The sequence below is a fragment of the Malaclemys terrapin genome, chromosome 2 (genome assembly GCF_027887155.1).
Source record: "Malaclemys terrapin pileata isolate rMalTer1 chromosome 2, rMalTer1.hap1, whole genome shotgun sequence".
NCBI lineage: Eukaryota > Metazoa > Chordata > Testudines > Emydidae > Malaclemys > Malaclemys terrapin.
The window spans coordinates 158473625-158496718 of NC_071506.1; positions in this window are offsets into that span (position 1 = coordinate 158473625).

Below are 23094 nucleotides of genomic sequence, written 5' to 3' on the forward strand. Positions count from 1 at the left end.
TCAGAGAGGGAGAGGCCAGGGCCTCCCTCTCAATCCAGGATAATATGATGCTGTGACCTTGGAATCAGAGAGGATCACGTCAGGATCATATCCCTGGTTCATCTAGCCCAGCCCCCCATGCCCAGACAGGAAGGATCCTTTCCAGGACCGTATCTAACCTTCTTCTGACACCTCACACCCTGGGGAAGGATCTTGGCAAGCAGAACTCCTGGGTATTTCACATCAAGGGGTCTGGGTCTGAGTAGCAGTGTTGTCCATCAGCGATTCGCAAAGAGCCATGGGTCCCCTCGGGGCCCGTGAGTTGGCAGCTCCTCCCGACCCGCCGCCAAACAAGCCATGTTGTAGGCTGCTCCCCAGTAGAAGGGTCTAAACACAAAGGAAACTGACCTGCACATCTCTTCCAGATCACAAGACCTGTTTCTGCCAGAGGGAGTGGGAGCAGCAGCTGCTGCAGGTAAGGGTCAGAGAAATGGAGGGCTGGAAAGGAACTCAAGAGGTCATCTAGTCCAGCCTCTCCCCCTCCCCCACGCTGAGGCAGGATTAAGAGGCCTCTCAGCAGCACTGCATTGTGGGACAGAGGAAGCAGCTGAGCCCAGGAGATACAATTGGAGAAGCACCAGGGGCAGCTCATAAGGATTCACAAGCATTAGGAGAGACGTGGGGGGTGACAGTGCACGCTCCCTCTTCCCCTCCCCTCCCAGCTGTGGTGGGTTCCTGGCTGGAGCTATTTAGAGGACCAGTTTCTTGGCCCCTCTCGGTTCTAACTGGCTCTTCTTTCCCTGGCAGTTCCTGGAAAACCTTCTCTTCTTCATCTCGGACCATACCTGGCTGGGCTGCTTCATCGCTAGTATCAGGCGCCAGCTGGCCCACAGTGATAAGGGGCCCGATGACAAGGTCAGTGTCCTGGAAGGAATTGGGGGTCAGTGCCTAGTTCAGAACAGCAGTGGCTACACAGGGACAGCTTGGGGCCAGTGAAGCAGACAACTCTACCCAGTGGGCTCTGTGCATGCCAGGCCATGCCGAATGCATCCAGCATGATGGTGTCTCTTTCGCAGAGCTTTCTCTACAAATGCTGGTGCACCATGCTGATGTTTTTTCCAGCAGAGATCATCAAGCCCCAGCTATGGCTTCTGGTGGAGATGTTCGATTAGCGAGAAGAAGAGGAAAGAGAGGTGAGGTCTTTGCTCCTCCACTGTCAAGAAATCCCTCATTCCTTGTCAATCCCCTGATGCTACATGTGAATGTTCTGCCTTGGACAAGATCCAGTGGATTGAAAAGATCTTCCTTATACCCATGCCCATGGCGATGACTTTGAGAGCCCATCCTGGCCCTTTGGCTTCTTGCTCAGCATTCCCAACCTCCATCTTTCTGTCTCTCAGAGATTCACCCGAGCGCTTGGGCTGTGTGCCAGGCAACACCTAGGCGAGATTTTCGCCATCCTAGAGCACTGGGAGGAGTACGTCAGCAGGGTGCAGCTCCAGCCTTCTGCAGGTGGCTCTCTGGAAGTACGGTCCTATCTAGCATCTCTGCTCTTTCATCCATCCCTTCACCAGCCTTTGCAAGTAAAGGGACCTGCCAGGGAGGACCCTGCTTCCCAGAAGCCTCTTCAGTGAAGAGATGAATTTCTAAGCAGTAGCTCAGCCTCTGTGGAGGGAGCCCTTTCCTTACTCCTCCATGGAGCTGCAATCACAGCACAATGGTGTGGATCCAGGGGGGAAGGTGGGTCCTGTTGTATAGGCTCTCCAGGGTATCTCCTGGGGAGCTCAGACATGCTCCACACAGCCCCATAAACAAGGCTCAGAGAGGGCCCAAAAGACACTGCCATGCCATCAGCTCCAGCTGACACATTTCTCAGCAGAACAGACCCTTGGTCTTCCCCTGAACTGGGCTATTTCACAGAACTTCCTGGCAGACTCACCAGGGCTGGCATGTCTGACATTCCCCCCCCCCACACCACCACCACCACCTTCCCAGTAACTCTCTGGGCCAGTGCAATCCACTGTAGTCCCAGTGACATCTCTGGAGCTAGGCTGAATTAAAGCAGCTGCTAGTGCGGGTCACCTCAACCACCCAATCCTGGGGAGCTGGGAAGGACCTCGCAGTCCAGGCAATTCAGCTCAGCAGAGTAGCCTTTGGTTGCTAAGCCGGCTGGGTGAAAAATCCTCCCCTGGCCCCATTTGTGAGTTAGGAGCAGCTGGAGGCCATCCCTTCTCCTCACTCTTTCCTTTGCAATTCTCAGGAGCCAGCTTCCATCGAGCAGCTGAGAAGCCTCCTGCTCCTCACCTATGGGCACGTGGTCCACTCAGGCCCCACGGATCTCGTCCTAGACAGCATAGACTGCAAGATCCTGTCTCCTATGTGGCAACACTATTTTCTGAGCCCACACGTAAGTCAGAGCCCTCCCCTGACCGCCCATGCAGCACCTACCCAGGCTGTGCACAGCAGCACAGAGCTATGTCTTTGCATCAACTCAGCTCAGAGGGCTGGCCCTTTGCCCCAGGAGGGACAGAAGACACGGGAACAGCACCATTCTCTGTGACTCCCCATCTCGATTAGCTTCTTCTCTGATTCCAGGCCCATGGAAGCTAATGGAAGGACTCCCATCTGGGCCTTGTTAGAGTGTAACTGAGCATCACTTGGTGCTATTGTCCCAGAGACGACTGTACCGTTTGGTACCTGTAGGCTTGTGCTGCACTCAGGGATCAGAAGATAAAGATTTAGGGCCTGTTTCCCCCACACTGCAGTCGATGGTGTAGCTGGGCACAAAAGGCGCACGGGGGGATTCAGGCCCCTAGCCCGGCTGACAGGCTCTGGTGCTGAAGGGGGATTTTTGAGATAACTCTAGGTTGTTTTCTTGCCATCGGAGGTTTGAGGCCGACGTTCAGTCCTACGCTGGTTACAATGCCCATATGCGCGTCCCAGCGAAAAGGAGCGGGGATGCTAGTTTGGTTTAACTGAATGTTCTCCTTGGAGAACGGACGCCTTGGTAGGGAGAGCCCAGCCAGCTCCAGAGAGCAGCAGATTGCTGTCCCAGATCAGACAATTACCACCTGATTGTCAGGGGAGCTGAGGAGCCCCAGGGCCCATTGACAGCTCTGGGAACTGCAAGGGCTCAGCACCTCTGGAAATCATCCCATTCCTTGCACCCATCTCCAGAGATGTTCCCCTAGGGAATGCAAAGATGTTCCATTCAGCAAGCCAGGTCCTTTCCCTTAGGGCGTGAGGGCAATCCAGCCTAGGACAGGAGCTCCCTTGTAGAGACTCCCCCTGCAGCCTTGTGTCTCAGCTCTCTATTTCCTATGGCTGTTTCCTCATTGTTCTCTCCCCCTCCTGCCTGTGAGCCCAGGACCCACTGATGAGATCTGCTTTTCTGAGAAGCCTCGTGCTGGTGGCTGTCACCCAAGAGAGCAGGATTCCCTTGCTGAGCCAGAGCACATACACCGTGCTGTCCCCCCTGCTGGTGAGTGAGCACGCTGGGGTCCTGGGAGGGGTCCCTGGGTCAGATGCACATGCCAGAGTATCGGGTGTTGAAGGCCGTGTGCTGTGTTTGCGACCAGGTGCCCGGGGCTCTACATTGTGCACTGCAAACCCAGTGCTGATGCCAGATTCTTCTGGTGCGATTCCAGCCCAAGGAATTAAATGACACTATTTTCCATTAGCAGATTCATGCTGCTTACACCTGGGACGATTCCCCATCCCACTTCTGAGGGATCTGCCCAGCACCCAGAAAGTGCCCTGGGGATTAACTCCAAGGGTTTTCACTCCGGGACATGATCCTGAGGAGTTAACAGGCGCAGCCCTCCCTGGGTTTGCAGGAAAATATTTGACCTCGTAACGATGCTGATTCTGGTGGGACCCAACTGAGAGTGCCAATTCAGGAGAAATTGCTTAAAGCAGGGCAGTTACAGCCCAGGACTGGGGTTTCTATGCACACCAAGGCAAACCAAACCGAGAAGACTTTGGTTTTACCCCACTGGCTAACCACAAGTCACACAAGCAATTCCCAGCTTAGACACTCCAGTTTCCCAGTATCACCACCAGTGCCACTCGTTATGGGGACAAATGGTTATGAAAACCAATGCCCCCATAAAAGAAAAAAGGTTCTCCCGATCCCAAAGGACCAAGCCCCAGACCCAGGTCAATATACAAATCAGATCTTACCCACAAATCACGCTGTTGCCAAGCCTTTAGAATCTAAAATCTAAAGGTTTATTCATAAATGGAAAAAGATACAGAGAGCTAGAATTGGTTAAATGGAATCAATTACATACAGTAATGGCAAAGTTCTTTGGTTTAGTCTTTGGTTTGCCATTACATATAGTAATGGCAAAGACTTGGTTTAGTCTTTTAGCGGTGATAGAATAAAGTGCAGGTTCAAATCAAGTCTCTGGAGTACATCCTCAGCTGGGATGGGTCATCAGTCCTTTGTGTAGAGCTTCCGTTTGTAGCAAAGTCCCTGCAGAGGTAAGAAGCAGGATTGAAGACAAGATGGAGGAGAGGCATCAGCCTTTTATAGTCTTTTCCAGGTTTAAGAACACCTCTTTGTTCTTACTGTGGAACATTACAGCAAAATGGAGTTTGGAGTCACATGGGCAAATCCCTGCATACTTTGCTGAGTCACAAGGCGTATCTGCCTTCTCTCAATGGGTCAGTTGTATAGCTGATGGTCCTTAATGGGCCATCAAGCAGGCTAGGCAGAGCTGACACCAACTTGTCTGCGGTGTCACCCAGAAGCATAGCAGAAGTTTGAAATACAGACAGTACCGAGCCAATATTCATAACTTCAACTACAAAAATATACACATATACAGATAGCATAACCATAACCAGCAAACCATAACCGTGTCTTAGACACCCTATTTGACCCCCTTTATACAAGATTTGGTCCCACTACAGGACTTTGGTTGCAAGAATGCTCGATACAGTCCCAGTTCGTGTCAATAACATCACACCTCAGCTGTTCCCGGACTCTAATGCTCCCCGTCACAAAATTGCCTATGCCCAGATCCCCTTTCCCTGCTCCGTGACATGTTCCACATGTGCCATCAGGATTGGTGTAATAGGGGCTCTTGTGAATGTCCCCTGCATTCTGGCCATGTGGCTGCTCCCAGGACATCTTCCCAGCTCCATGCTCCAGTGTACTGCACGCTGGGGCTGAGGGTCGGTGGGGGCGTCAAACAGCGTTTGGAGTTTCCACGTCTTGCTGAGTAATTTGGGCTCCCACAAATTCTTTTGCTTTTGACTCTCTGCTTTGTGCTGCAGGAGATGCTCAGAGGCAAGGACCAGGCCCGGCTGCAGAGCCCCGATCACCAGCACACCCTGCTGGCCATCTCATACTTAGGGTATGTCCATGGGGCCTGACTCACCTGCAGAGCCTAGCAGCCAGGGAGGGCAGATGGAGGGAGAGGAAGTAGCGGAGGGACGAGCTGCAAGAAGAACCGGAGGATGCTCCTCCCTGCTGGCTCACTAACGGGCCATATCCTCCTCGGCCTCCGGGTCACTTTATCCAGCCCCCATCTCTGCATATTGCCTGGTAAGAGGGAGCCCCTCCCGTCAGCATGAAGTGCTGTGAATGGTGCAGCCACAGAGCAGGGCCCAGGTTCATCCCCAGAGAGCAGCTTCCCCAGCAGAGCCCTTGCCAGGCCCAGGGGGCTTAGGCATCTCCAGACAGGACCATTCCCTAGGCGGTGGCTCTGCTGCAGATGCCCCCTGGAGCTCTGCTGCTTAGCGAGGGAGCTGTCCCTCGTGCCATCAAACCCAACCTGACTCAGGCCGGGAACTGTCTCCGTTCTAATGGCCCCGTGTGACGTTATTGATATAATCTGGGACCATATAGATCATTGTTGCAACCGAGGTCCTGTAGTGGCACGCAAATCTTGTATAAAGGGGGTCAAATGGGGTGTCTAAGACAAGATTATGGTTTACTGGTTATGATTATGCTGTATGTATATCACTTTTGTAGTTGAAGTTATGAATATTGGCTCTATACTGTCTGTATTTCAAACTTATGCTATGCTGCTGGGTGACATCCCAGACAAACTGGTGTTAGCTCTGCCTAGCCTGCTTGATGGCCCATTAAGGACCATCAGCTATACAATGGACCCATTGAGAGAAGGCAAGTATGCCTTGAGACTCAGCAAGGTATGCAGGAACTTGCCCATGTGACTCCAGACTCCATTTTGCTGTAATTTTCCACAGTAAGGACAAAGAGGTGTTCTTACACCTGGAAAAGACTATATAAGGCTGATGCCTCATCTCCATCTGGTCTTCAATCCTGCTTCATACCTCTGGAGGAACTTTGCTACAAGCTGAAGCTTTGAACAAAGGACTGAGGACCCATCCCAGCGGGGGATGTATTCCAGAGACTTGATTTGAACCTGCAGTTTATTCCATCGCTGCTGCAAGCCTGAACCAAAAACTTTGCCATTACTGTATGTAATTGATTCCATTTAACCAATTCTAACTCTCATCTCTATCTTTTTCCTTTTATGACTAAACCTTTAGATTTTAGACTCTAAAGAATTGGCAACAGCTTGATTTGTGGGTAAGATCTGATTTGTATATTGACCTGGGTCTGGGGCTTGGTCCTTTGGGATCAGGAGAACCTTTTTCTTTTACTGGGGTATTGGTTTTCATAACCATTTGTCCCCATAACGAGTGGCACTGGTGGGAATACTGGAAAACTGGAGTGTCTAAGGAGATTGCTTGTGAGACTTGCGGTTAGCCAGTGGGGTGAGACTGAAGTCGTCCTAGTCTGGCTGGTTTGGTTTGCCTTAGAGGTGGAAAAAAACCCAGCCTTGGGCTGTAACTGCCCTGTTTGAGCAATTTGTCCTGAGTTGGTGCTCTCAGTTGGGTTCCGCCAGAACCGAATTGTCACACCCCGTCTGCTCCCTTCCTTCCAATCAGGAAATTCGAGCCTCGCCTGTCTAAGGAACAGGAGGCGGAGACCATCAGCACTTGTATCGCGAGCGCCATGATGCAGCGCCCGGCCCTGGCGAAGCTGAGAGGGACTGAGGTGGCAGAAAGCTCCGCTATCTGGGCAGAGGTTAGTAAGGCATGGACAAAGCTGCAGCTTCCACCTGCCTCCTTGGCTGGGAAACTCAGCCACCCCCCGCTGAGTAGCTGGACCCTGGCCCGATGCAGAGAGCTGCGTGTCCAGCCGAATCCAGCCCCTCGGTTTATTTTCCAAAGGGCTGGTGACAAGTGGCTTCGCAATTAACTCTGCAGTGGGGTTGGCAGGGAGAACAGCTGTAGAGGTGAGTGTCTGTAAGACTGTACAGAATTACCCTGGCTTCTTGGCCCAGGGAGCTAGAACCTACCCCCAGTTTACACCAGCTGAGGATCTGGCCCAGAGCGTTAAATAGCATTTGGTGCAGAGGGAGCAAAGCATGGATTCGCGACAGCCACATGGCCCGGCCATGACTCACCCTGCCACAGAAACCGAGATTGGGTGGAGCGAGGATGAACAGCTCAGCCCTTGGCGAGCCAGCGGGGTGTTGGGGGGCAGCTGGGGCCCCTCCAGAGGGGGAGGGAGGAGGCCTTCCCTCCAGAACCCCGCTCAGTACATGTCTTGGGGAGCCCAGGTGGGAGGAAGGATTCTTTGGGGAAGGGCAGCCCTGGGTCCAGGTGAGACCCATGTCTATGTGCAGGGGGATCAGTATCACCTGGGTAAAGGGACCTGAATACCAACAGCACCTGGCTCCAGATGGGGGATCCACTCGTCCCCCTGTCTTGTGCACCCCACCTCCCTTGCTATTTACTTCCCTGCTTCTCTCTGCTCCAGTCTCTCCAACAACTGCCCTGGGAGGACCTGGATCTTCTGCTGCAGATGTTCCTGGAGAAGCACCTGACCCCCACCACGCTACTGCGTCTATTTCTGGTATGATAGGGGGAGGGGAGGGGCCTATTTGCTCTGGCCATCTGGTGCTGGGCCGGCTGTTCAGGTTCTAGCCGAAGCACAAGAGGGAAGGCTCCAGTTGATCCCGAGAGGGCTGAGCAGGCCTCCCAGCTGCTGTGAACTAGCCAGTCCCCACGGGGCATACACCCGACCCTAGGATCCAGCAAGACAATCCTAGTCCTGCTCCAGGGGGTGTCACTTTGGCCTCCTAAATTTGGGCTGGCGCCCCTGTGCCCCTGAAGGAAACAGCCCTGAGACCCCACAGGATCAATGAGGAGAATCCTCAAAGCGCTGAGCCCAAGACCCTCAGACCTGTCCCAACGCCCCGCAGACAGGAGAGGAGCGCTGAGTTCCAGTGTCCGGAAGTGGAGGAGAAGGGGTTAAATGCTCCATGTCCTCTCCCTGCTGGGGCAGGAAGCAGGCTCTGGGGGTCGCCCCAGCATTGCTGCCACTCACACGGCTTTCTCCCTTCCCCCAGCACTTGCAGCCATGGATCTGCTCTCCCCGGGCCCAGGAGAGGAGCCGAGCTGTGAGAGCCAGTGCCTGGCTCTTCATGTTCTATCGCTTCAAAGCCATCACCGAGGTGAGCAGCACAGACCCTGCTGCCTCCCACAGCACTCACGGGGCGGGGGGGTGATACAGACAGAGCTGGGCTCGCCCCAACCCATGTCCTGATTTCCAATTCGGTGGCCCATTAGGACCTGAAACCCATGGCAGAGCAGGGCTACGTGGCCGGGCTGCTCACAAGCCAGGCCTTGGATGTTCAGGAGGCCACCAGATACTGGGCATCTCAGGCTGTCTACTGGCTCTTCACACCTTGCAAAGGTAAGATGGAGCAGAAGCAGTCGCCACTTCTCAGCCCTCGCAGCCCCGGCCGTTACCTAGCAAGCAGGGCTACAGAGAGAACATGGCGCCTTCATCCCATCCTTGATCAGAGGGACACAGAGTAGAAGTGGGTTGGCACCTACTGGGCTGACCTGGCATCTGCCCTTCACCAGGGGCCTGGGACCATCTGGGACCTCCCCTGATCCCACCCCAGCCCCAACACACCTTCTACAGCAGGGTGATAGGTGGGCAGTTGGCCCAGGAGCCAGCTGAGAGCTCACCCTCGCTGGGCGTTCCCAGCTGCGGCCAGAGTCTGGTTCTTTGGCACCTCTGACCTGGCTGGATGGGGAGGGGGAAGAATCCGGCCCCGAGAGCTCTGCCTGAGCACTGCTGGTTTCTTGTGCAGCCATCGTGCACACCAAGACAGGGGCGGTGGCGACCTTGCTGAGCAAGACGCTGAAGGATGCCAGCTGCAGAGAGAGCCCTGCCCATTTTGCTATGGTGAGTAAAAGAGATTGTGGCTGGAGAGACAGACACACGCATGGGAAAGGGGGTTATTGTCTCCTTCCCTCGATGAGGAGCCGGCAGATGGAAATTCCTGGGTATGGGCTCCAGTGCCCACTCACATAGCCCTGGGCACAGGCTGCCAGTGCCTCTGTCCCCGTTCCCCAAACAGCAAACCTCCCTCCCCGGGCCGGAGCTCACTGCTCACACTCGGCCTGTTCCTTTCCCTGCAGCTCATCGCGAAGCACCTGCCCTCACGTGACCTCATTCGCTTCAGCTTCACCCTGCTGGTGGGTCTGCTGGACAAGGGGGAGTTTGCTGACCAGCTGGCGGGCGTCATGGAGACGGTGCTGAGAGAGAAAGAAGCAGAGCTACAGGGCCAAGTAATGGCTGGGCATTGGACATCTCGGGCAGCTCCATCTTGCCCCGTGCCTAGAATTCCTGGGGCACGAGGGAGGATGTGGAGGGGAGACGTCCCTTCTCCCCATCATTGATCATGCCGCTGGGCATGGCCCTGTAATCGTTTGCAGGCTTTGATCCCTGGAGTCTGGCTTGTCCGGCTCACTCCCTGGGAAATGTGCCCTGTCTCCAGACTCATCCCAAAGCTGGGGGAACAGAGTCAGCAGTGGGGTGTATCTTGTCCACTGACTCTTTGCCCAGTGGACACACATTGACGTAGAGGATGGAAATGGATCCCGGATGGTTAGATCCCACTCTGGTGCTGAAGCAGCCCAGGCGTGCTGCCACAAGGGGAGGTACAGCCGGGATATTCGGGGGGTGTCACTGGGCAGCGGGATTGGGACCCTTAGTGCTACGGAGCTGGATCAGGGGTGGGGGTTTCAAGGTACCAAACCCCCCTCGGCTCAGTCACTTGCTAGGAGAGTTTATCCATGGCCTCCGCCAGGCCATGTGACCACTGACTTGTTTCTGAGCCTGCCCAGCTCCTCCTGGCCCTTGCCTGCCAGACACCCACAGCGGGGGTAGGGTCTCAGCCCCTGCTTTGCCTCCGCAGGTTCAAGATCTGCACGCGGCTCTTTCCTCCACACTTAGCCCACCCCGGGGGGAGCGGCTGAGTGAGGGGACAAGAGACATCCTGCACCTGCTGGCCAGACAGCTCACCAAGGCTGCGGTCAGCATCCTCCTGCAGATGCCCTGGCCTTACGAGCGGTGAGCGCCGGCCCTGGGGAAAGGATAGAACACCCCCCTCCAGCCTCCGAGCCCCCCCTTAACAGGGTCACTCCACAGCACCATAGTTACACGCAGCACATACCCTCCCCTTGCACACAGGCCCCCAGGGAACAGCCCTGCCCCGGCATGCTGTCACCATTCGCCTCCCTGTCCCTTGGAGAGCTCTGTGTGCTCTGGGAGCCCCGGCTCAGGGCTCCCCCAGCTGAGCTATTCCTAACACAGCTGTCACCCTCCCCCACTTCGTTCTGTGCTAACCAGTCCACGCCCTCCTGGTTCGGCTGTGCAATGGCTTGGCTGGCTGGAGGCTAGAACAGTCTTCCAGGGCCCCCTCATCATAATGCAGACCAGGAGAGACGCCATGTGAGCCGGGTCACCCCCTCTGTCAGCATGGCCCCCCGCTCCCGGCAGGGCATCCCTCCAGGCTGAGGCAGGAGAGGGGCCAGCCTAACTGCAGGGCCTACCTGTTTTTGCCGCCCCAAGCAGCGCGCCGAATTGCCGCCACGGACGGCGGGGACAGTCCATGTGCTGTTAGGGCGGCATGAGCGTTTCCGCAGTGGCGGCAATTCGGCGGCAGCTTCTTCCTTCAGCCGGAAGACAGAAGCCGCGGAATTGACCCCGCGAGCAGCTGGACATAGAAGCTGCCGCCGAATTGCCGCTGCCTCGGAAATGCGCGTGCCGCCGTAACGGCACACGGACTGCCCCCGCCGTCTGCGGTGGCAATTTGGTGTACTGCTTGGAGCGGCAAAAACACATAGACTGCCGACCCGTGCAGATTGCCGCCCCAAGCACCTGCTTGGAATGCTGGTCCCTGCCTAACTGCGTCGCCCCCACAGACACCCCTACACTGGGCATGTCCCCAAAGGGGCACCCCCTCCCCCCAGCTGGGAAATGGCCTCTCCCCCTGGAATCCCAGCCTGGTATCTTCCCCATCGCCGCACACTTTTAGACGCCTCATCCCACCCCTAGAGGCTGGTCTTCTCTGATTCTCCAGCCTGCCAGGTTCCCCCGGGCCAGCAGCACCTTCCCTGCATCCTGCCCAGAGCCTACGAGCACAGCGTCCATTTTACAGCCTTCTCCAAACCCCCCACCCCAGAGCTATGCCGTGGCCAGAACTGGAGCCTTGTTCCTCCTGAACCCCCCACCCCCTGCCCCATGGGGAAGGAGCTCCAGCTCTCCTTGCCTGCAGCCCCCACTCTGTGCCCCCCCCCAGCTCAGGAGATCCAGCCCAGCACCTAGCCCTAGCCCCCCCCAAGGGTGGGCATCTCCTCACACCAGCCCCCACCCCTGAGTCTGGAGTCACTGCTTTCCACCATGGGGGCTCTAATCCCAGCCCCTCTGGTTCCCATCAGGAGAAGGCAGCAAGGGAGGGAGGGGGCTCCCCCAGCTGGGAGAAGTGAGTCTGGCCACCTTGGCCCATCCCTTGCTGTGACACAGCGCCCCCGGCAGTGCCCAGGCAGGAGGGTATGAACCCCTTAGGACTGGCCAGTGTCTGAAAGGCCTTGAGTTCAGCCACCAGCTCAACCTGCTGCTTCTGGACAGTCACCCCTCAGAGGGCATCATCCCCGGTGTGTACCAACTGGGCCCATCCGCTGTGTTAATTCCTTTCCTGCCGTCCCTCTGTCCGTCACAGCCAGGCCAAAGCCAGCTGGAGATTCCTAGGTGCAGACCCCACGCTGACCAGGGATGTACTGCACATCCTGCTCTATGACAGCCCGGAGAAGGGCCGGGCTAACGCTAGACAGACCTAGGACAGGAGCTGGCCCCAGCCAGCCCGGCTGCCCCCTGCGGTAAGTTTCCAGCCCTGGCATTGAGCCCTCCTTCCCAACTGCATTCTGCACACGGCCACGGTCTTCTGACTGTATCTTGTTCCCTTCCAGACCACACGTGGCCTGTGGGAGCTGGTCGGGGTCCTGGGGCAAGCAGACTCGCTGGAGGGACTCGAGGACGACCTGTTCACCTCTTGCTTCCTCGCCATCGCCTGCCGCCCGGCACGGCACCTCACGGGAGCCCAGCAGGACCTGCCCAGTGACGCCAGGCCCCGCAGGTAACGTGTGGGGCTGATGGATCCCAGCACCCATGCAGTGTCTGTGCTAGCCCCGAGGAGGGGGAAGCTTCCTGCTTGGACCCTCGTTGTCCAGGGACCCCCAACGCCTTCAGGGGACCAAGAGTTCAGATCAGCCAGGCTTCTCGTGCTTCGGAGCAGGCAGAGCTGCCCCCGGATACTCAGGGAGCCAGAGAGCTCCTCAGAGTGGGCAACTCATGGGGGCAGGGCTCAGGGCAGCAGGGTGTTCAGGGGGGCACTGCATGTACTTTTCTCCCCAGGGTCAGCTTCCTGGGCGGGGGGGAGCAATTTTCACATCTTTAGAGGAGAGTGTAGGTCACATCTGCAGACACGCCCCCCCCCCCCCCCCCCGCCTCCACAGTTGGCGGCAGGGAACCAAAAGCAGAAGTGGAGCAGCTTCTATTCTGACCCTGATCCCTTCAGTGCTGCAGCAAGGGAGTCAGTCCTACACCCCTCCCCCCGCCCAGGGAGCAGGCATCCCCGCATCACCATCTCCTGCCTCCTTCTCTTCCCAGCATGGCCGTGCAGGCCCTGGTGTGGGTGCTGCACCTCAGGGGCAGTCAGCCGGCTGTGGAGCTAATGAACCAGGAGTGAGGCTGGCAGCTGCTAGAGGAGGCCCAGCCCGAGGGGTTCACTCTCCTTAGCAGGTGAGGACAGAGGCTGGAGGAGTCACGTTCTCGCTCTGGAGCCCAGTGGGGCAGAGATGGGAGGGGGTGGCCGGGACCGGGCCGGATTCTGGCATGTGCAGGGTTGTCATGCACACGTAAACACGAGCTCTTGTTCTCTCCCAGGGCCATAGTGAGCCACCCAAAGCAGGCTCTGAAGAGCATCCCGTGGCTCCTCCTTCCCAGCCTCCAGGCCAGTCAGGAGGGGGAACGCATGGCCTGCACTGTCCTGTTGGCAGAGGTGAGCCTGGAGGACCTGGGGGAGGGTTAACCAGGCCCAGAAGCTGATGGAACAGGGGGCCAATAGCTGGTCAGCCAATGAGAGATGGTCCTGCTGGTGTATTGCTTGTAAATTAATCCCTCTGCTGGGGGCTCTGTGGTGGGGTTTGGGAGCACCCCACTGGAAGCAGAGGGAGCGCTCTGCCCTGCTCGTGTCACTTCTCTTAAGCTCAGCTGAAGCCAGCCTCTGGTGAACAGCAGTCAGTACGGATCTAAGTCACCTCCTGGCCCCTGATCATATTCCCTTCCCCTTGCTCCGGCCGGGCTAGGACCCACTGGCCTCGCCCAGCCCTCTCTGACAGCTCCTTTCGGTCCCTTTAGTTCCTCGGCAGCCCCCTGCTGATGGAGAATGAGCCCAAGGCCATGCGGAAGCAGGTTGTGAAGGCCATGCTGCAGCGGACAGAGGACAGCAACGTCCACATTCGAGGCAGAGTGCTGCAGGGCCTCAGGAACGCAGTAACCGAGTTCCCGGACAAGGTGGGTCTGGAGCCATGGGCTGGGTAGGAAGCTCCTGGTTCCCCTTCTCCCCTGTCGAGCAGACTGGGCTGTAGGCTGACTTGCCCAGACTGTGGTTACACTCAGGCTGACAGAGCATTGCTCACCGAGCGGCGTCCAACCCCTTATCTGCAGGTCAGGAAGAAAAAAGACTATATCCTGGGGAGCTTTGTCCGCGCCCTGTGCGAATGCTGCGACCCCCACACCATTCTGGAAGCCATGGAAGGGCTCTGCTGGATGCTAAAGGCACATGTCACCATCCCACTGGCCCTGCAGGCGATAACGTACTTTGAAGATGTAAGTACCAAGCAGGGCAGCTCCATGGCATTATAGGGCACCCCACAGGCGGAGATGCTCAGGACCTGCCCTCACGCAGAAGGGGCTCAGTGTCCGATGGTGGCATGTTCCTGGACTTGCGGGGCAGCTCAGCTCCTCTGCCAGGGGAGGCAGGGATAGAATCATTCTTGGGCCCTGGGCCCACAATTGTTCAGTAACTCTGTGGCCCAGCAGGAAGGAGGGGAGTTTGCAGAGAATCACCCTGTCATTTGAACTAGCTGAAACCTCTCTGGGCTCTGCAGCTGCCAGGCTGATTCCCAAAGCATGTGAGGACCTTAGCCTGTCCCCCTAACCACCCTGTGCCTCCTGTCTGCAGGAGAACAGCGACCTGAGGTGAGCCTCTATGGAGCACTTTGGCCACCTCAGCAAATTTGTTTGCAAGAAGTTGTCCCTCTTTAGGGCTGAGGTGGAGAAGAGCATGGGGACGCTGCTCATCCACCTACAGGATGGGGACCCCCAGGTGAGTGCAGCTGAGGGCTCATAGGGGCAGGGGTGGCTGGGGGCATTATAACAACATGGCAAGGGTGGTGCAAACTCCGCCCTCCAAGCCCCAGATTTCCTCAGTGCTGAGCTGTGGCACCCAGGACCAGGACACCCCCCCCAGTCCAGCCCTCCCCCATCCCACACAGAGCTCTGCCAGCCCTCAGAGTGTAGCTGTGGGGTAGATCTGTGGGGTTTCCTTCTCCTCCTCCATTTCCCAGCCCTCCCCAGCCCCAGCACTCGGGCCTGGCTCCCCTCAACCCAGCCAAGCTGGAGATGGGGCCTGGGGAACAACTGTCAGGCCAGAGGAGGTTCTGCAAAGAGGTGGCTCCTTGCTGCTCCGGCGCAGTGTAGTCTCCCCCAGCCACGTAGAGCCTGCGAGTTGGCAGCCCGTTGTGCTCGGGGAGGCTCACCCAGCTCCCTTCTCGCCCTCTCCGGCAGGGGTGCAGGATGGCATTGCTGCGCTGCACACCCTTCCTCAGCTACCAACCCCTGCACACGCTCGTGCTGAGCCAGCTGGCTGAGGGGGCGGCACCCACCATCCCCGCCTTCCTGAGAGAAGCCTGCAGGACCCTGGTGAGTGAGCTCTGGGGCGTGGGCCCTGCAGGATGGGGGGGTGGGAGGACCTAGGCACAGAGGGGTTTCCCTGCTCCAGGGAGCCCCATCACTGACTCAGTCCCATCCCCCGCCCTTAAGCATGGCTCCCCTACAAGTCAGCTCTGTCCCATGGGAGGAGTCAAGGGGGAGAGGGCTCTGACAGCCAGGGGTTCCTCACCTCCATAGCAGGCAGCTCCCCTCAGCCTGGGGAGGATGTGTGGCTTGGGACTAACTGGGTTCTTGGCCTCCCAGTTCCAGGATTGCCCAGGGAGGCTGAGCAAGAAGGCTGCCCTGAGAGCAACAGCTGCCCAGCAGCTGATAGGTAAGAAAAGGGCTGGAGCTCTACTTTCTATTATCCCTCCCTGCCCCATGAGTCCGGGGCCCAGTGCCACATGCACACTGCCAGTGGGGGGTGCCTCCTCTGCCCACACACAACCCCCCCCAACTCCCCCGCCCACCTTCCCACTTCCCTGGGACAAAGGGGGAACCAAGGCTCCTTGCAGCCTGATGCCGGAGGGCTCTGCGGCCAGAGGGTCTCCTCTGTCCTGGCCTTGGGCAAGTCCGGCACCTGCAGCAGGAGCAGGCCTGAGGGAGAGATCCTGCCTCCCAAAGGTCTCACCCTGGTTCCCCTCCCCCGGAGGCACAGGCCCCAGCCAGGTTCCCCTGCAGCCTGTACAGGAAGGGCAGAGATTCACAGGAAGCCCCAGCCCTGCCCACCCCAGCTACCACCAGCCATGCAGGCAAAGAGAAGAGGGTAGCAGCTCTGCCACACTGTGCTTCACGCCAGCGCCCAGTGGGGCTTCTGTGCACAACACCTCTCCCGGCCTTTGTGGGGCACGAGGCCTAGGGTAACCAGATAGCAAGGATGAAAAATCGGGACAGTGGGTGGGGGATAATAGGCACCTATATGAGAAAAAGCCCCAAATATCGAGACTGTCCCTATAATATCGGGACATCTGGTCACCCTAACGAGGCCAAAGCGAAAATGATCCCAGTAATCTGGGGACTGACTCTCCACCTAGCTCCTTCCCCTCCTCTGCCCAGATGGACTGGGGGCGGGTAGCACCTTGAAGGACAGAAATACAAGCAGTGGCTGGTGACCTGCATGCTGTTAAATAACCATAAATAAAAAGAGGTGGAAGGCGATCATGGCTTGGAGGAGTCACCAGCGGACAAGGTGAACGGAAAAGACGTCGCTCAGGTAAATGAATGATTAAGAAGTGACGGTTGAGGATGGGGTGTAATGGGGTTAGGAACTGACCTGGGATTGCGTAAATCTAAAAACAAGCAGTGGGGGTGATTACACTGTTTCTTTTCTGAAAAATCTCTCAACAGCTCCACAATACCTTTCTAGAGGCCTTTGAGAACTTACACATCAGTAGCCCTGTGGGAGTAAACGTATAGTGCATCAGCTGTTGTTGCTCAGGTCTGAGACACAGATCTCAAGAGGAAAATCCGGAAAAGTACAAAATGGAAGAATGAACCAGCTCAGACTCCCTTATGGTAGCGGTCATGGCGTCCATTCTTACAGGCGGCTGTAAAAGGTTGTGTTAAACCAGGCCATTAATAAAACTTATTTAAATGTGTCAATACAAATATGTCCCCCTCCATAATAATGTAAGTAAAAGACGGTACCAGTAACAGTCATGTCTACGCAGACGGCTCTGTTAAAGAAAATATATTACACCCCTGGGGAAGTTGGGAGCTTCGGCGGGGTGAACCCTCTTTTTCAAGTGGCCAAAAAGCATAGTAAAACTTTCAATAGAAGACAGGTAACAGCATGGCTTTCAGACCAGTTAGACTTAAATCTGCCAGTTTTACGTATGTTTTCTACTGGTGTGGAGTTAGCTAACATTCTGGGTTTGGGCCCCAAGCGCAGTGTCCAAAAATTCCACTTCTCGGCAGACATCACAGCGGGCGTTAACTCCTTGTATCAGTACACGGATATCGTAGAACACCAGTTTATGGGGAACTTTTCTGTTCCCCTGTGTCCCTGTCTGAGGAAGGAACAATGAGTTTGTCACCATCACCTACGATAAACCTCATTACATCCCTGTCAGTAAACACCACATTGACACCATCACCATTGAAATAAAGACAGATCAGAACAGACTCGTTTCATTTCATTTTGGCAAGGTGATCATCAAGCTGCATCTGCATCCACGGAGAGAGCAAGGTTTCTAAAAAGCAAAACACTACTATACCGATCCTAAAAAATTACGGCCACCTACCATCTACAGGAACTATTACAAAGCCCAGGTTGGATTCGCCCTTCCTGGATATCATGGGGCTCCCGTGATGTACGGGGCTGGTGTGGGTGGAATATTTCGTAGCCTCTTTCGAAAAGCCATACCGCTTTTGAGGAGGCGGCTAGAGATTATTAAACCCCACATAAAAACCGCCACTCAAAACATAGCTAAAGACATGGTAGGTCATGTCTCCCGCGCTGTTCTAGAGAAGGTGGGGAATACAGCTTCACAGGAAGGATCGGGGCTGATGTACATTAAAAGGAGGAAGAGAAAGAGAAATGCTTCGTACCCGCGATGCACAGGTCCCCCAAAACCCTTTAAAAGAAGGGCTTTGACATGCAGGGCCTGCCATAAGCAAAAGTCCAAGAGGAAGCCTGGGTGAAAGAGGAGACGCTCTCTGCCTGGTAAAAGAGAGATACTTTAATCAACATGGCTTTTGTTCACTGTAGGTCTGAAGCGTGCATCAAATCCGAACTAGACTTGTTCCAAATAGCCCCTGTGCAGACCAGCAACGAGAAAAGCCGTTTACGGAGTCTGACCCCATTGACTTTTTTATAGCAGGGAATGGCATAGATTATATGGATTTAAACAACACGCTGCTGTACCTGTGTCGCAAGATTGTAAAAGGAGACGGAACTGAACTCGCAGAGGATGCCGCGGTGGGCCTGGTGAATTACCCCGGGGCCTCTATTTTCAGTCAGTTGGATGTCACGCTGGGAGACCGCCTGGTAAGCCAAAGCAACAACTGTTACCCTTACAGGGCCTTTATAGAATTGGTGCGCAATTACAGTGACAACACCCTCGCCACACAATTTTCCACCAGCCTGTTTTACAAAGACACTGTTGGACAACACGAAGAAATGGAGTTGGATGGAGGGAATCTAGGTTGAACCGAATGGATGTGAAAATTAAACTGACGCGCAGTAAAGACGCTTTCTGTTTAATGGGCAGTGTGGCTGAAGGCTTTAAACTGCGCATTGTATCAGCGTCCCTTTTTGTGAAGAAAGTACAGGTGGTCCCGAGTGTCCGTCTGGGGTACGCGGAGGCCCTGCTTACCGCTAATGCAAAATACCCCGTGGACCGTGTGGGAATGAAAGTTTTTAACATCCCCGCGGGCAGCAGAGTCAGTAACCAGGACAACCTGTTCTTGGGACAGTTACCCAAAATGCTTGTCCTACGGTTTGTGGCTAATGATGCCTTTAGCGGAAGTTACGCTAAAAATCTCTTTCATTTTAAACATTATGATATTAATTTTGTGGCCTTGTATGTGGATGGTGAACAGATACCACCACGCCTCTGGAACCAGACTTCAAGGCAGGACGCTGCGTGAGAGAATACATGAATCTGATACAGATGGCTGGTAAACACATGAAAGATAGTTCTCCGTTAATCGACCGTCAGGAGTTTGCACAGGGTTACACCTTGTTTGCCTTTGACCTGGCTCCCGACCAGGAATGTGCCGATCACTATTCCCTGATTAAAACCGGGAACCTGAGAGCAGAAATACGTTTGGGGAAGGCTTTACTGGTCACCATCAATATGATCGTGTTTGGGGTTTTTGACAATGTCATAGAGATAAATCAGAGGAGAAACGTTCTGTTTGACTACATGTGAACATGGACACCGTGCAGGTCTCACGTGTCTTATCAACGGACCCTTACACGAAAACGAATTTCTTAGATGTGTTCCCTTGCGATTGGCTCCCTGGAGGCAAGCTGTCTCAAGTTTGGTGGTCAACATGCATCCACACAACCAACCGGGTGAACACTGGCTGGCCTTGTATCTGGCGGAGTGAAACCGTGGAGAGTTTTTTGACTCCTTGTTGTTTTTGACTCATATGGGCACCCCCGAACAGTGTGTTGTTTCCTAAAAGCATTATGAAATTTTTAAACAAAAATACCACAGACATTGTGTTTCACAATAGACAATTACAAGGCCCCCGCTCCGTTGCCTGTGGCAGACACTGCATGTTTTTCTTATATCATCATAGCAAGGGTTTATCTTTTGACTGGATTTTAAAATTGTATCCTAACGACTTAGTGCTAAATGACCGTATGGTAATGAATTTTGTAAAAAATCCATTTAAATTCTTGGGCATGTCTAACCTTGCTCAAAACATGTTTCAACAAGCCCAGACATGTGCATCTTGCAATGATTTTCATAGCCACGTTACCCAGTAAAGCAACCTAGGTGAGGGGTTTAAAGACAATTGAGGTTTGGTCGGTTTTTTGTTCTTTTTTTTTTAAAAAAACAAAACAAAACCAATGACCAATTCAGAAAAAGTACACAGATTTTTTTTTTAAAGTATAGAAATGTTTTATTTAAAGCAAAACATTACCAGTTTTAAAAATTTTCGAACATGAAAAAACATTACACATTGAGCCATTCGGATCTTTTAGCCAATTTTCATTTTTTAGACCGCAAAAAAGGGGTCACAGTTTCTCGATCCACCCAGCGGTGGAGGCCTTCAGGCATTCCAAAAGATCTCTGTTGGCCGTGTTGCCCATGACGGAAGATGGTACGTTCAGTTCCACCATGGCATTCATAAACACATCCCATTCTTTTGGTACGTCTGCTAGGAACAGAGCGCTTCTGGGTGACGGCCCTGACTAAGTCAAGCATGTTAGAACCATTAACCACAGAGCCTTTGTACACAAAAGCTCCTTTATCGTTCCATGAAGAGACATTTTTATCCTTGTCCAGCTTATTTAGCAAGACTAATGCATTTTTCTTGTAACGCTTATTCACGTTATCCATCACCTCCTGGGCAACAGAGTCTGAGGTCTTTGGTGTTTCTGGGGGTTTGGCAGTCACACTCTGTTCCTGTTCTGGTAGAAACAGACATTTTCCCTTTATCCGCATCGTTCTGCTTCACGTACATTAGGTACCTTTGAAGCACGGCGCTGTAAAGTTTAACCTTTTTGTATTCGGCTAAGTCAGTTCTTTGAAGAACAGACTTCATTTCAGCATCCAGTAAGTGGGTTGCGGTTGTTCTGATATTTTCCTCTGCCGGAGGGGGAGCCCTTAATTGCTCCAATTGGTGGCTGGGCACCAGGTACATTTTTTCTGCATACTCCATTATCGATTAGTCAAAAGCCCCGTTATCAGAGGGATAGCAAAACTTAACAGAGGTCCGATAAACCCCTCAGACTGCTTCACCAGATGTTGCTTTCTTTTAAGTGAAACCCTTTTATTACACAAAGTTTTTATATGCGTGCGTCTCTTTTTCAGCACGCGCACTTGATTTTGTGTCAAAGATACGTTTCCTTTTAAGGTATTGAGCACTATTTCTGAGATGGCCACTACTAAATCATCAGAGGCTGAACACAGTATAGCCCTCCTTTGCTGTGGGGACGATTTGCTACGTAATTTTAAAAGGACCAGGTTTCTCTTCACACAGCTAGACATGTTTTCGGTCAGCAACCCTGGCTGTTAAAAAGGGGCCTGCCAATAATTCATCTCTTTTTATACCCAGCTATTGTTCTTTTCAAAGTATAAACCGTTGGCCAGTGTGAGGGAAAAGACCAGTTCTTAGTCTATAAGCTTCTGGTGTGGAAGCATTTAAATATACCACCAGGTAGCTATAAGGTTTTTTGGTAGCATCCTCAAAGGCTTCTAGAAAGAATTGAGCTTTGCCGGGGTACATTTACTGAGCGAGCGTAGCGATTTGTAATTTATCCCTGGGGTTTTTGAACAGAACCGTGGACTTTGTGTTTAGGCTAATCGTGCGACTCTTTTGTCCCTGACAAAATACGTTTTGAACTATATACATAATGCTCAGGTTTCGTGATGCACGTACTTGGTAAAGGCTTTCTCGATTTCATTGCTTTCACAGAGTTCATCAGATCGTCTATGATAATCATATTTACTTTATTGGTAGGAAACAAACTGTCATCGTCAAAAGCATCAGGCAGCCCCTCCTCAAAATTGATAAAGGGATATTTACAGAGCAGTTCTTTATACAGAGGTTGCCAACAACTGTAACACCACACAATAGTCTCAGGCAGAACAGACAATGTCTATTTGGCATTATCCAACGCATTTTTTATACAGTAACTTTTGTCTCAGTTGCTAGGCCCCATGAGAATTGCAGAAAAGGGGTGTTTCCACCTCGTATCCATTTTTTAAAACCATAGGGCAGGGTTTTAAACCCTTCTCCTAGGACCCTCTTGTTGTAAAGAACTTTCTGTGTTTTCTTAAGGGTTTTTGTCTCTATTTGCCACTGATTTTTTGTTCCTTACGATAGAGGGCTATCTTTTTTGAGGTGTTTTCTTGCAGGCCTGTGCAATAGTCCAAGACTAGATCTTTCAAACTGTCAAAGTTAATCTTTTCACAGTTTGCTAGGTTTAGGGTAATACCTTTAACTTTCATACAGGCCTTTCCACGCGACAGCTTATACCCGTATGTTTTCGGGCCTGCCGACACAAACTCGGTGATGTGTTGATCTGGCAGGATCTCGCTCACGAGGTTCCCTAAATAATCCCCCAGAGGGGGATTCCAGTCACCCTCCCTTTTCACAAATATCACGGAGTCAGTGTCGTGGTAAAGGCACCGCTCTTGCAACCTGTCTAGGAGGTTGTATAGTTCTAAGCAGGCATAAACGGTAGTGAAACAGGCTATGAAGACATTGGTATTGCCAGAGACAGAGTACTGGTCTTTTGCTTGCTTCCAAGACACACACGCTATTTCATCGTCAATAAACTCGCAGGACAAAGCCTCGTAATTGGGGGAAAACAGGTACTGAAAGAGCTCACCAGGGTCTCTCACGATGCTGGTGTTGGGTAGGTTTGTTCTTTGGCCAAATTTACCCCACAGAGAATTTAAAAACAGTTTAGAGATTTGGCGTTTAGCGGGGTTCCACCTGATCTCGTGTTGGTGTAAACGCACACCTTCTTTCTGGTAGAAATTGTTAACGTACTTATTTTGTTTTTCTTAGTCTGTGCACCAGCTGGGATACCCTGAAGCCTCTTGTTTCTGGCGGAGGTGTAATTTTATGTACTCTGAAAAGAGTTCATCAGATTTTTCATTCAAATGCCAGATTTCATAGACTTTAGCCACCGCGTACCCCTTCGCTATGGCCGCGTTCAATTCTACCATGCACCAAGTCCCCAGGATGGCCCTCTCCTCGTCAGTATGGGTGCATGTCTCCCGCTGCTCGGTTTCTGCACAGGTTTGGCATAGCGAGAACATAAGCTTGCCGCCCACTCTGACAGGTAACAACGGGAAAAAGAGGCCTCGCAGGGGGTACACTTTAACTTTTGCAATTCCAAAATAATTTGCAAGGTGTCCAAATTTGTCATAAATTATATCAGGGTGTCCGATAGGGTATTCTTTGGTTTTGTTTACGAAAGGGTACAGGCTGGTGAAATCAGAATAGTGGATTTCTTCCCAAGGGTTAGGTTTGTAATACAGGCGGGTAGTGTTTGTCCTCCCCCCAAAAGGAGCATCCCTAGGCATGAGAGCCTTGGGTAACTGGGCTCGGTTTAAAAAAACCTGTAAGCTCCCTGTCTGTTTCTT